Source organism: Meleagris gallopavo, chromosome 1 (assembly GCF_905368555.1).
Source record: "Meleagris gallopavo chromosome 1, MGAL_WU_HG_1.1, whole genome shotgun sequence".
Classification (NCBI taxonomy): Eukaryota; Metazoa; Chordata; class Aves; order Galliformes; family Phasianidae; genus Meleagris; species Meleagris gallopavo.
Window position 1 is genome coordinate 93880072 of NC_139404.1, and position 14404 is coordinate 93894475.

Below are 14404 nucleotides of genomic sequence, written 5' to 3' on the forward strand. Positions count from 1 at the left end.
AGGTAAGTAAATGCATACAAATACAGAGCATGGCTTTAAATAAATGCCTGAGTGACCTTCTGACAGGTTTGCTCTAATATTTATAAAGAATCATAAGGTTTTTAAATCTGGAATTGATCAAACTAGAGTCTTTTTTTTTTTTTTTTTTTTTTTTTTTTTTTTTTTTTTTTGAGTGTGTCTGTTTTTAAAGAGCAGTGGGGTTAAAAATGTCCAGGAAAATTGAGAGAAAAAAAAAAAACAAACAAACTTCTTTCGTCTAAGTAGACAGAAAAAAAATGAAGATTGTTATTTGTAGCAACAAACAAACAAACAAACAAACAAATAAATAAATAAATAAAGAGAACCCCCAAAAAACATGTGAAAGTATGTCTAAAGTAATTATTTTAGGTGCAATATTTCAGGCATGTAGAAGAATATTGTCATTAGGATGACAAATGCTTGCGTTGTGAAGAAAGGAAAAATTAGGCCTGTAGTCTTTATGAAAGATTAGGGGGAGACATGATGGAGTTGTTTACTGTTCTGAGGAAAGCGCTATGGATACAGATGCAATAAAACTGCTGGAGAGTATGAGTTTTGGATTTGTTATTTCCTTAGGAAGAAAATTTTTGATATGTGAAAATATATTTAAATCTTGGATCCTTGAATATATCAAACGTATTTTCACATATACGTAGAAATTTGGATGTTAGCGCAGGCTCCAAAGTCATACTGGACTACATGAGATATGGAATTATGTCACTTGTCTTCGATACTGTGCCTACAGCCCAATGTAGCCTTTGAATGAATCTGACGTTTCTTCTTTCATGATTAGAAGGATGTGTCAATTCTGAAGACATTTGGCTTACTGAAATTCTTTGATCTGATTCAAGTCAGATGAACAATAAGATGTTTTGAAGAGTGCTGTCCATCACTGCTGGATATTATCTATAGTGGGTAAAGATTTGGCCACTATTTGACTCAACAGAGGTCAGTTATTTATCTTAATATATGAAACATATATCCTAGTCTCAAGTTCTGTCTCCCTACATCAAAATAATTGGAGATGATAATGCCAATATTATGCAGGACTGCAACGTTTTAGTTCCTAAAAATTGTGAAGATTTCACATGCTACTTCAGACTTCCACTGAGTGTCAAATGGTCCACTCTACCAAGAAGCAAAATAGCAACCTCTGACATCATCTCAGATTAAGCTAACATCCTAGACTTGTGTTAAGATTTTATGATTTTTGGTTATCGGTATTCCACATCATAAACTCGTAGTGCACTGGGAGTTAAAGGGTTGATGCTCCAGTTCCAGGCACCTGTCCGGAAGAGAAGAAGAACTACATACCCCTTTGTGTTCAGAGAGGCAATATAAGCTTTTGTAGACCACCTGACCTTCCCTTCCCTTTTTCAGCTCTCCTCCCTGCTGCTCGACCTGACTGCGCATCTCACCTCAGCATTATGGTGAGGCCTTTCCACCTTTTGGACACTCTTTCTCTCATTATATTTTATTTATTAGCTTTGATTCTAATTATTCTGTATTATAGTGTGTTATCTTACATTCTGATACCATATTTAGTAAATTAGTTTGTTTCATTATTTATGGTCCCCTGTTTCCCCTTTCCGGAGGCACAGATTCACAAATCACTCCGCCCCGATAGTCATGGAACTAGGCCAAACCAGCCCATAAACCGTTGACAACTTGAAACAGTCTGGAGGTCATGGATTTGCATCAGATTTAGTAGAACTTAGCTCTGCTTACTTGCCGTTAGTAAACGGAGGACCATTCCTCCATTCAAGTTAGCTTGGACTTATCCTTTGCTTCTGACATTGCATGCAGTGATATAATATCCTACCTGATGGAGATTACAAGACACAGAAGACAGGTGCTAAAACAGTCTGGTTTTAGATTGATTATTTTTGTTGTTCTATTCTTAGCAACATTTCATAGTGTTATAGAAACGAGTGAGATATTTTGAGTTTTGACATCAGTATCAACAATATCATTAATATGCAGATGTAATTTTGTTCGCTTGTCCTTCATAGAGCACGAAAACATTGTTGCCAAGCAAGTCCAGGTACTTTCTCATATCTGTCAGCAGCTAGTTGAAACCAAACCAGAATGAGGCTGAGCTCCTGCTGGCTAGCACAAATGAAAAAATAAGGTTTATAAAGAATTAATAGATGGATGTACAGTAGAAATATTGTTGCTGGTGGCAAATATGGTGGCATATCCTGTTTGACTTAGGAAAAAAAAAGTGTTAGAATGTCATTGATTAGTTTCCCAATTTCTAAAATGGTAGGGTAAAATTGCTAAAAATTTTTGTATTAAGTTCTAAACTTTTGGAAGCCATCCAAAACAAGCTTACCCTTAGCAGTTTTTTTTCATCATTAGTACTGCTCACGCCTTTCTTCTGAAGCTTACTCCTATCTAGGCTGGATGTATACAGCATCATGTTTTACAGAAAGTCAACTATAAAAAAAAGGTATTCATATTTTTGTCAAATTACAAACTCCCAGCACTGCATTTTAGCTGGGAAAATTAACAAACAAACAAACAAACAAACAAAAAAAATGACCATTTTACCATGCAAATTTATTGAGGTTTACTTTGTAAAACTGGGTATTGTCATAAACAAATGTTAGAAACTCCTGAATACCAATCCTAATATCCTTAATAGTAAAAGCACCTGAGTTCAAGTACTTAGAATTGACAGAACCTATAGTTCTATGTACTATTTCCAATAAACAAACAGAATTAAAGCAGTAATAAAAGCACTCTCCTATTCAGTCAAGGGGAAAATGCCTTTTGACTTAAAATGGACTGAAATTAACATAATTGTCTTATACATGTCTATATTGCTTTGTGCACTTGACTAATTCTACTTATATTTCACCTTAATAAGATGAATGATTGCAGAAAAAAAATGTTTCTAATTGGTGCAGATATTATAGAATTTGTTTCCATGATCAGTGTGAACAGTATATGTAATAGCTTATCAACATAGTTATTTTAAAAAGTGATAAAAAGAGGTATTGGAAGAAACATGAAGGAATGAAATTTATATATTAAATCTGTGTGTGAAAGCATAACTAATTTTGGACAGTGATACAAGGAAGTGGAATTCTAGGACTGAGCAAATCAAACTTGATCAAAAAATTGCTAAATCAGAAAATCATAAATGCTAATCATAAGAAAATATAAATATTTATCATAAAATAAGAAGAGGAAATAAACCTGTTGTCTGATCTTTTTTCTTTTTTTTTTTTTTGCATCGTTGGAATGCAATAAATTCTTTTAAGCTCCCTTCCAGCCTAATAATCTTTAAAAATAAAGACATTTGCACCCTGTAGTCAAGAATGAATTTTCACAATACCTACATATTGCAGTTTAACACATGTACTGTAAGATAAACTCATACCAAAACCAAGTGCTAATTAGAGAGTTATGGAACCTGGTTTTTAATGCCTCCAGTCTTCCACACCTTCTGTCTCCTGCCATCCTTCCTCTGGTCCCAAGCAGAAATAATTAGCCCTCCTGATCTTGAGTAAAAAGCAGAATTAGGAAGTGGGAACTAATTTGAAAATAAATCTTTTTTCACAGATTTTCACTCTAACTTGTGCTTAATACTAGGAGAGAAATCTCTTCAAGGCTGGGAAAAATTTTTTGCACTTTTGCAAGTACTTAAACACTGGTAAGAAATCATCAAATGCTGCAGGTAAGGGGAGGTGGTGAGGGATTGGAAATTTTACAACTCCAAAAACTTTGAGCCAAATCCAAGAAACGTATCCTTAGGTGAAGAAGGTATTTTTCTGCAGCATACGTAGAGGACCACTGTCCACACTGCAGCCTGTGGAGGACTCCGAGCAGGAGCAAGTGAGTATTTCCTGAAGGAGCTGCAGCCTGTGGAAGATCCCATGCGTGTCAGAGAAGAGTATTATGGCCAGAGCCTCTATTCTCCATCCCCTACTTGGGGGATGCTACTTGGGGAGCAAAGAAGCACAGGACTGGGAAATGAAGTGACGCTGAATCTGGACAAGAGGAGGAAAGATATCATTTTAAGATTTTGTCTATGTTTCTTACTACTCAACTCTGTTTTTACTGGCAATAGATTAAATTGTTTTTTCTTAAGCCTGCTTTGTGTGTGATGGTAAACAGTAAGTGCATTCCTAGTCTATTCCATCACACAAGCTTTTTCACTTTATTTTTCCCCCTTGGTTTCACTGAAAAGGGGATATGAGAGGGAATCTGAGTGGGCAACTGGCAGCCAGATGAAGTCAACCCACCATAGTACAGCTCACTGTGGAAAGATAAAGGATTTATAGGAATCCCGCAATATTAAGAGTAATGTTCAAATAGTAATAAATATTCTTTAGAGCAAAGAGATTGTTTCCTATCAAAAATCTTCCTGTACATCTTCCTGAATGATGTATAAATCTATTCACATACTAAGGCAGAGTATATCTAGAAGATCTTTAGTGTATTTTTCACGGAGCAGTTATCACCCCAAATAACAATAGAATTATACAGAATACCTGCTTAATAAGAACACTGATTTCAGCTGGAACTGATATTTTAGTTAAACCCCTGGATTATCTTGCGTTAAAAGTGTAGCACATTTTGAAACAGTTCATCAGCCTCTATTTACAATGAGGAATGTAGTGTAATACATAAGAGCTTTCTAACCAGAACTGCTGTATCAGAACAGTAATAAAAGTCTGTGCTCAAAAATGGAAACGGGGGAATTCTCCTCACTTCTAAGATTCCATCTGCGTTTAATACCGATATGGTATATCCATGGGGAAGAGAAAGTGACATCTAATATGGGGTGAAAGAGTACGTTTAGTTCAGTGAAGATTGTCTTGATATTTTGCAGCTTCTGAGTTACATTTCATGGTAGAATAAATACCACCTTAAAGCAAAGACATTACAGAAATAAAACAGACTCTGGTTCCACTGAGTTAATGCTACCAGTATCTTATTCTTTCCAATACATATACATAAAAATTTTGCTTGAAGTCTTTAAAAAGCAATCTGTGAAGTGAAAAACTAAGTAGCTTTAATTTTATGCATGTATTTAATAACATATTTGAAAAATTTGTTTGTAAAGCAGGTTAATAAGAAAGTTGTTCTGAGTTAGTAACACATTATCTATGAAGAAGAAGTTATACATATCTAAATTTCACTAGATGAACACATAGGAATATGCTTTGGTAGAAAACTAGCTGAGTTGAAACTAATTGTGAGACTCATAACATTGCCAGTTATAGCAGTTAACCATTAGAACGGGCTGGGGAGACATTTCTTAAAACATCTTCAATATATTATTTAACATTTTATCTATTTTGTTTGCAAGCAGATAAAGTTGTTTCGGTAAATTATACTTGAGAATGTCTGAAAGATGCCCAAAATAAATACAATTAGCTCCCAGGAGCAAAAGACAGATCTGGTCTTATCTTACAGGAAGTTAATTTACTTGTACACATTTTGTGATTGGAATTCTTATGTTTTTGTCTCTATGGGGAAGATAATATGATATAGTTTTACACCAGCCTTTAGATAATTCTGTGAACATTGTGTGTTTTGAGAGTCTCAAATTTATAGATCCGTCTGATCCATCCATTTGATCCCTGTTTTATTCTAATCATCCCTTGAAGAATCTGATAGTTCTTAGTTGGAAGTGAAATACTAGGATAGATGTAGTGTTCTTGTGTTTGCAATGCCAAAATCATGTGTTTCTATGGCAACAAAGTTAATCTATACTGTTTCAATTGGATGAACTCTGATAAATTTTTCTACCTAAAGTAATCTCAACTGTAGTTCTAGTGACATTAGATTGCATGAAATGAATTGTCTGAGCCTAGTCTTTGTCACCATTTAACCAAGATGCATTAAAGAACTTGAGTAAGGTGACACAGGAGTCGTACTATACTGTGAGATGCAAATACTACTTCATCTAAATTATGTTTTCTTAGCTACTGAATTAACAATGTCAAATCAATCTACCTTTTGTGTGATAATCATCAACTGATGTATTTTGAAAGATAATCTATGGAAATTCAAGTTTTAATCAAACCACTTTGCCACACAAGCTTAATGAAGTTCACATAGGAAGACACCTTCACAAATCTAGGTTTTCTTCTCACTGCCTTGCACCTGTGAGCCCCTTAGGAAAACAGGATCTTGTGTCTAGCTCCTCTAGATCTCCAGATCCACCATCAAAGGCTTCAACTCAACCTTTTCTACTGTGCCAGAAATGCAATTATTGTAGTTTCAACTTTTAGGAATATATGGTCTTGAGCAAAATGGAGACAATCATAGATTTTTATGATTTAAAAGGAAAAACAACAACAACAAACAAGTTCCTTTTTACTGCAAGGAAATGAAATTCTCATTTATGAAATGAACACGTGACATGTCTTCTCTTAATATTCTTTGCCCCTAATCTATTCATTCTGGGTTTTGTTCTCTGTTGCATTTCCTGGCCATGAAGTCCTTCTCTTCTGTGAATTCGTTCTTGTTCAGACAAACTTAACACTGTTAAAGGCATTTCTGATCTTATATCTTTCTATCCTTTCCAGATCTGCTCTTAATCTTTCTCAAAAAATGACTTCCCACCTATTTTTCTGAAAAGCTTTAGTGGGAACTAATAGCTTTCAAGTTTTCTTGTCAAATGACCCTGGATCGGTATCATCAGTTTATTACATTTTCTTTGCAGGAGGTTTGTGGCTTAACCTTTCCATTAATTCTTCAGATTTAGAAGTATAAAGCAACAAACACAGCTGTTTTGTTGTCCTTATCTTGTGCCACTTGGTTGAGGAATCATGATGGGAAAATCACCGTGTGATAAGCATAGGATTTGTTTTTTTACTTTACAGGACTCTTGCTCACTGTAGAGAAAAATAGAACAAATGAAAAAAAAAAAAAAAAGCTTAATTTCAAACTGAAGTTCATACACTACTGCAAATACGTGCAAAGTCCTAACCAAACTCCATGCACATTATATGAGAGAAGCTTTGAAGTGTGTAATTCTTCCAGATAAAAGTGATGAAAATACTCCATAGACTTCACTTTAAGACTGCAGTTCAATCGGTATGCTCCAGATGGCACACAACGATGATAAAATTATGCATATGTTACTTTGAAAGATGGAATATGCAAACTGAAGTAGCTTGTTAACACAAAGCCTCTAGAAGCTGCCTTCAGAACCGACACAGTCATCTGTATAATCAGGAAACAAACAAACAGATTTTTTGACTCTTAAAATGATAACGTAAACCAAATATATATGTATATAGCTGTTCAAATCTCAAATATAATGCAGGAAACACCAATGTTTGAAGAATTAGAAATATTTAGATGATAATAAATATTGAATGGCATCTGTTTTCCAAGTAGATAGCTGACTAATTTGACCCTAAGTAATTACAAAAAAAAAAAAACAAGATATATGTGTTTGTAAGATTAAATGTTATTTGAAGATAATAAAGGATCTACAGAAAAACTTCACATTTTAAAGAACTTTTAAATTACCTTTCTTTCATTCGGTGTAAAAGTTTCTGCTCTGATTAGTCCTTGTTAAACTGAATACTGCAGACTGCAAAGGAAAGTTACATTCAAGCATTGATGAGCCTGAATTTCAAGAATAATTCCATGAGATATCATTACATGCCTGTATGTATGGTGCAAGACAGAATAGGAATTCCCTGCTTGCATTTTAGCAACTGATTAAAACTCATTTTTTATAGCAAGCTTACAAGGTATAACTATAGAGACAGATGAGACATGAATTGTGAGTAAAGCCTGTATTTCAAGTGAAATGCTGAATTGTATTTACTGTAAGTAATGGTTCTGACTTTACATGAAGCGTGAGAACTGTAAATGCTGAGTAAGGAGTATGCTTTTAAATAATTATACATAAAACAGATTTCTGGACTTCTTTACATTCAGTGTTAAAATGATTTCCAACAAAAGCACAGTTACATGACAGAAGCCATTCAAAGGGCCTGCAAATCAGCCTTCCTGCATTACTGGCTAAAAGTCTACACTCAGGCATCACAAAAACTGTTTTCTCAAAGCACAGAATACACCTCAGGCTGGTCAAATTTAAATGTGGTTGTCTAAGAGCTAAAGAAAATGGCTCTAGTAGTGTAGCTTTTCCTACAACTATACGAAGCATATTTATTTTAAATAGTAGTCTGGATGGTTTTAGATAAACGCCATAGCAATGCTCTTTGTAAATGCGCAAATCTAGGTAAGTACTGTATTGTGTGAGGGGGCAAGGTTTACTTTTTGTAGTTCTGCATATTGATTCTGATGAACATTTCATGCAAAAGGAGTTTCTGTAGTAGAACATTTCAGAATTCATGAATAGTAATTGAGCCCTTTAGTTCTGCACTAAACTTAAATCCATTATTCTCCATTTAAAGCAGACACATCATGTTGCTCTACAGAACACTGCTCTGTCAATTCAGTGCTTTTTTCAGTGAGCTGGGCTAGAATATTAAGCACTCTTCGCTCTCGGTATTCTTGCTGTGCTTGAACACGTTTGGATTCCATTTGAAATAGGCAAATAGCAATTCTGTTGTTCATAATGAATAGCCTATATGTATATATGCACCTTGCCTTTGAAAAGGGGAGCATACATAATTTACCACATTTTGTATCTTTGGCTTCATTTCCTCTCTCTCCTTCCTCAACTCTGTACATAACTGTGGAAATATGAAGTACTATAAAAATCACTGACGGATATCTGTCTTCTGTATCAAACATACCATCCTACTTCAGCATTCAAAATGTACATTTTTTTTAGTCATAAACAAATTAAATAAACACATTTAAAGACAAAGAGTCAACTTAAAAGAATAAAGTTTCTAAAAGTTTCTTCAATGCTGAACAATTTTCAAGCATTTTTAGACTGCAGTTGTTATTCTGCCAAAGTTTTATTATGCTGATGCAGACAGATGTCTCTCTACCATGCTTGCAGATATACAATTCATACTCTTCCAATATAACTTTTTTTGTTGTTGTTAAAATTATATGAATACATAGCTTAAATCTTCCTAACATGTCCTGTTAAGTTTCTGAACTAGAAGGATTTTATGTTCAGCACAAGCAGCAAATCATGCAGTTTTGCTTAAATGAATTATCTTGTCTGAGAGCAGTGTGCTAAGCTGAATTTTATAAAAGCATGCCAAAATCTAAAATTTCCAGCCTGCCAATTTTTTCCCTGTTAGCTACAGTCCTGTTACATTTAGAACTCCATTTATAAGGATTGCCTGCACAGAAGCAGAAGAGAGAAAATTGAATAGAAAAAAAAAATACACACCTATCTTTTACTTAACACATCTCCCACAGGGATACCTACAACTAAGAGAAATAATTAGAAGAAGTATCTCATTTCCATGCTTGATGTTCAAATAGCCTAAAAATCATAAGATTCTAAGGAAAAATTATTACAGTATGTATATGTTAATCCACAAAAAGCACAATGTTTCTCTCTTCTGTACTGACAAAGTTGAAATATAGTTGTATAGAATAGTTCCCTGATCCTAACCGAGCCACTCCTTTGTGTGTAGAGTTGTACAGTTGAGATATAAAGCCTACAGTTCATGTCTTCATTGAGTGATGGTATTTTTATTTGTACATCAAGTAGATGTTAAGGTAAAGATGATCAGCAAAAAGTTGAAGCTGCTGAGGTTATGATGATGGTTTAAAACCTAAGGTTGTTTAAAATGGCCATCATAGGCCTTAGCAAAAGTGAGATTGAATTGCCCGTGTGAAACAGACATAATGGAGACAGCATACACAGTGAGGGCTTCTTCAGCACAACACATTTTGGGAGCAGCTATCAGAGACCCATTTACGTATTCTTTGCTCGTAGCTGGTGATGCTGAGCAACCTATGTGTTTTATCCTGTGTGGTAACAAGTATGCAAAAGGACTCCCTGTTTTCCAGACAGCTAGCAGGACAGAACAGCTTGAGAAGACTTGCAAGCATATTCCAGGCTTCCCAGCTCAGGAGGTGTTAATGAATTACCAATTAAAACTGTTGTTTGAACTAAAAGATGACTGAGAAATGGGGCTGCCAATTTAGAAAACTGTTTAAAATGCAAATCTTTCCTCACAATCAGTTTTTCAAGAAAATAAGATAATTCAGGATTTAAAGACTGTAATTTGAATTTGGTATTATTGCTTGGATGCTTGGATTGCAGAGGTAATTGACCTGAAGCCTCATGTAGTGTACAAAGTAGATGCTCACCCAGAAAAACCCCTTTTTAGTTTTATTTTATTTTATTTTTTTCAGAAAATGGAGACATTCTGCTATGGACTCAGTTTTGTTCCTTGCAGAGGTCAAACCAGTGTCTGCTTGAAAAATTCATGATCCAGAAAAGGTAATTTTTAATGAATATTTATGAGATATGTCCTTTCTTATCAGAGCTGTGCAAGTTTTCAGAAGCTTGCCACTAAGTCAGGCTTCTGATTTTTAGAAAAAAAGCTTGTGAGTTCAGATTGAGGAATACTCAAGTTACATTTTTGTCTAGGTTTTTCTAGCTTTTTCTGGTGTGTATCTTTTTGCATAGTGAGATATTTCACTGTGATGCTTGTGTAGTACATCACATACAGTTTTTGATACATTTCTTTCTTAGCCAACTAGTGCTTTAAGAAAGTCAGTATTTTGAATTAATGCTGTTATTTCAGTGTTAATCACTTAAAAAGTCATCATTAAAATAAAAACAAGCCTATGATTTCATTTAATATAGTTCATTTCTGAAATAACTGTGTAGAATTGTTCAATTGAGCTAGTTTGCTTTCAGAGTACTTCCAAATAGTAGGCAAAAAGAGTATTTCTTTTTCAGTTGCTTTTGTTTTTCATGGCATTATAGCAGTGCCTAGAAACTGAAGCTGAATTGGTACCTGATATTGCGTTCATATTGGCTATTAAGCAATAAGCTTCGGAAGAGCTTGTTGTGGATAGAACAGAGAAAAAGACTGGGCTGGAGCCAGAAGTGATCCAAGGTGAAATGACTTGCCAAGCCCACGCAGCAGGGAAAAGCTGAAACATTATCAAGAACAGCAATCAGAATGAGTCTTGCATTCCTTCAGTGAAGTTGCCTTTAAATAAGTTTATTTACTTGCAAAATATTTCAAGAAAAATATTGGTCCTAAACCTAGATTGTCATAAAGAATAATAAAAGTATTGAATTCTGATTTCCTCTCAGAGCTTTACAATTTACAATTACTATTTGGAATTTAACTTACATTTCTTTCTTCTCACTTTTTTGTACTTTTAGTGTATTGAAATGTCTTTATATTTTTGTGCCAAAATATTTCTCATTTTTGACGAGTATAGTGAGCAAGTCCTAGCTTCTCCATCTCAAATTATATATTTTCTATCTTTTCCTACTACATATTTTGCTACACAAGAAAATATACATAGGTCACTGCCTCCTGTCTTTTTCCTTGGAAGCTACAACAGATACAAAGAGCACAATAACACTATCCGGTAGACAAAATTTTCAGCTACAAAATGTTATTTTTCAGCAGTCACCACTGTGAGCTATGGTATTTTACCAGCAATGTACATGAGCCTACACAATGTGTTTGTAAAAATCTGCACCTCTGGAGGTGATCCACTGTTGTTGTTGCCACTGCTGAAGTGTACCACCCATTGCCTCACAGTGCAATCCACTGTTCGGTCTCCACAAAGTGCTGATGAATGTAAATGGGTGCAATATTTTCCATGCAGAGGAACTAAATGACACACCTTTTCTGCACTTGTTTTCCCAAGAGCTTTACTGTCATATTCTTGTTCCTAAAAAATGGGGAACATTCAGAAAGTAAAAAATAAAGCATTTTTAGAAATAGCAATAACAGCATAATGAAACATGCAGCCAACAGTACCCTTTTCTACATATTTTACTTCCTTTTTGTACAGTCTCACATATACTTCCAGTCTCTTTTCTTTACTCTCTATTGTGCTGTTTGGGACTAAGTATCCATTATCTTTTTCTTTTTCTTTTTCTTTTTTGATGGAAAATAAATAGTAATAGATTGAAAACTCATGCAGATACTTTTTTTTCTTCCTCATCAGTGACTTCACTGAAGGCTCATCTGTAATTGATGGCATAGCTGATTAGTTGTATTTAGGAAATCATTCCTTCCAGAATAAAATATACGCCTCCTCTTTTTGCACTAGGCAGTCTTATTCCATCACTACCTGCTCTCCTTCTCCACCATTCTTCAGCACTGCTTTCTTCCCTTACATTTTCGTTTCTCAACTTATCTGGAGTGGACTCAGCAGATATCATTCAATATGCTGACTGAAATGAATCCTCTCCTCAGGTCAAATGCTTTCAAGAAGCTAGTAGTTTGCTGCCTTAAAAAAAAAAAAAAATAGTTAAAAGCTTTGATGTTCTAGTTCTAGCTGGTTGGCAGTCAGTGGATAAGCAAAATAATAGAAAAACCAGCTTTTTTTTTTTTTTTTTCTCTTTTTCTCGTTTCTTCATTTCTAATATGTAGGGATAAAGGCAAAGGCCCTTTCTCTGACAGTTTACCACTGTACAAAGGAATTATTGTTGCAGAAATGCAAAAGAGCATTTAAAAATGTTCAGCAGTGACCTGAGATTTTAAAATTATGTGTAGGTTTTATAGAGAGAGGAAAATGGAGAAATCACAGCAGGACTTTTTTTTCTTTTTTGTAGGATCTGTAAGGAACTCAATCAGAAACAAAGAGCAGGTTTAAATACCCTCCTCCCCACTTCATTCTGTGGGTGCAAAATACAAACAGCTCCATTTCTGATGATACAGGACAGCCTGCTTCCCAGAGTAGTGAGGTGCATCTGAAAAATTGGGTGGATATATGCTTAAGGTCATGAGATTACAGCTTTGTCTCTCCATTTAGTTCTATGCAGTGTCTGGAGGGGCAGATCAGCAACGTGGGAGCTCAGTGTCAAAACTGAATTGATAAAAAGATTGCAATCAATCTTAACTGTCTTTGGTGGTTATTTTTGACTGTAGGTTTTTTTGAACAGAAATGCCTGCCTGCTAGCTATAATTTCTTATTGTCCTTTAAAGACAGCAGTTCTTAGAAACATTTTATTAGGAAATGCTTTTATGCTCATTTTGGCCTCACGCTTGAATTGCCAGCTAGGATTTAACTTATGTATTTCAGCTGTCCAGCTCTGCTCCAAGTACAATGGTATAGTTAAGCATTTGCTTAATGACTGCAGTGAAGTAGGGATTAAGATTTATATGTTTTCTTTTTAAAAAGATCCTAAAAACTAATAATTAATCAGCCTTTGGAAATGCATAGCCATATTGAATAATATCAAGCTTAGTGCATCCATGGATAAAAATGTAAAAAGAGGGCGTAGCCAAAATTAAAGTGACATTTGCTGTCTTAGGACCTTTTTTTTTCCTGTCCTCTCTGTGTATTTTTTGGAAAAAGACTAGCCACGTATTCTTTTGAAAAAGACTTCATGTTACTGAAATCCTTATATGCTTAGAATGAAAAGGATCTGTATGCCCACAATATGACCACAGTAGCTTTTTTGTTGTTGTTATTGCAAGGGTTTCTGTGTTTGGTTTCTGGACAGGAAAATTCCTTTGTGAGCCCCTCCAAGACAGGCAGCCTAGCTTCACGATGTTCAGCTTAACTGGACACTGCTTCCCTTCATCAGTTCCCTGTCGGGAGTGTGTTCTTCAGCTCTGAAATCCAGCCCTGTGTGGATTTATCTCTCAATTTGATGTCACAGCTTGGTTTTGATGTACGTTCTCCTCAGGGAGATGCTGGTAAAGGTGTTTATAAACCTTTACAAGGTTATCACCAAAAAAAAATAAATAAATAAAAAAAATTGTCCTTATGCTGTAGTATGTTCCTTTCTCAAAGTATCATGACGATAGAAATTCAGAATTTGTTTAAAAGGATAATTTTAGAAACTCTATAGTATCAGAAGAAAACTAATTACTATTGAACATAGTGAAATGTAGTCAGGTTGTGAATAACCTACAATTCACATATTTTACAAAGGTTTTTAAAATAGCTTTCTGGGGTTGAAGTAATTTTTCCCTTATTATTATACTTACAAATAAAATATTTTACTTTTTTTTTTTAATTGAAGAAATGGAGATTCTGTGATCTCAGTATGCTGCAAAAGAAGGCTCCAATTTTGCAATAAATTGGATACTTTGGATACTCAGACACATTTGAAAGCCAATGCAAAGTTCGATAGCGCTCTGCAGCTTCACTAACTCTTTTGTGCTGCAGAAGTAAAGGGAATGAAGTATTAAAAAATCACAGATGTAGGGCACAGAACTGAAATGTAAAAAGGGAATCCTCTACCTAGATGTGGGACAGATAATCAGCTCCTTTTAAATGAACACAAAAATTATTTCACAGCACCATTCAACTGAAGGTT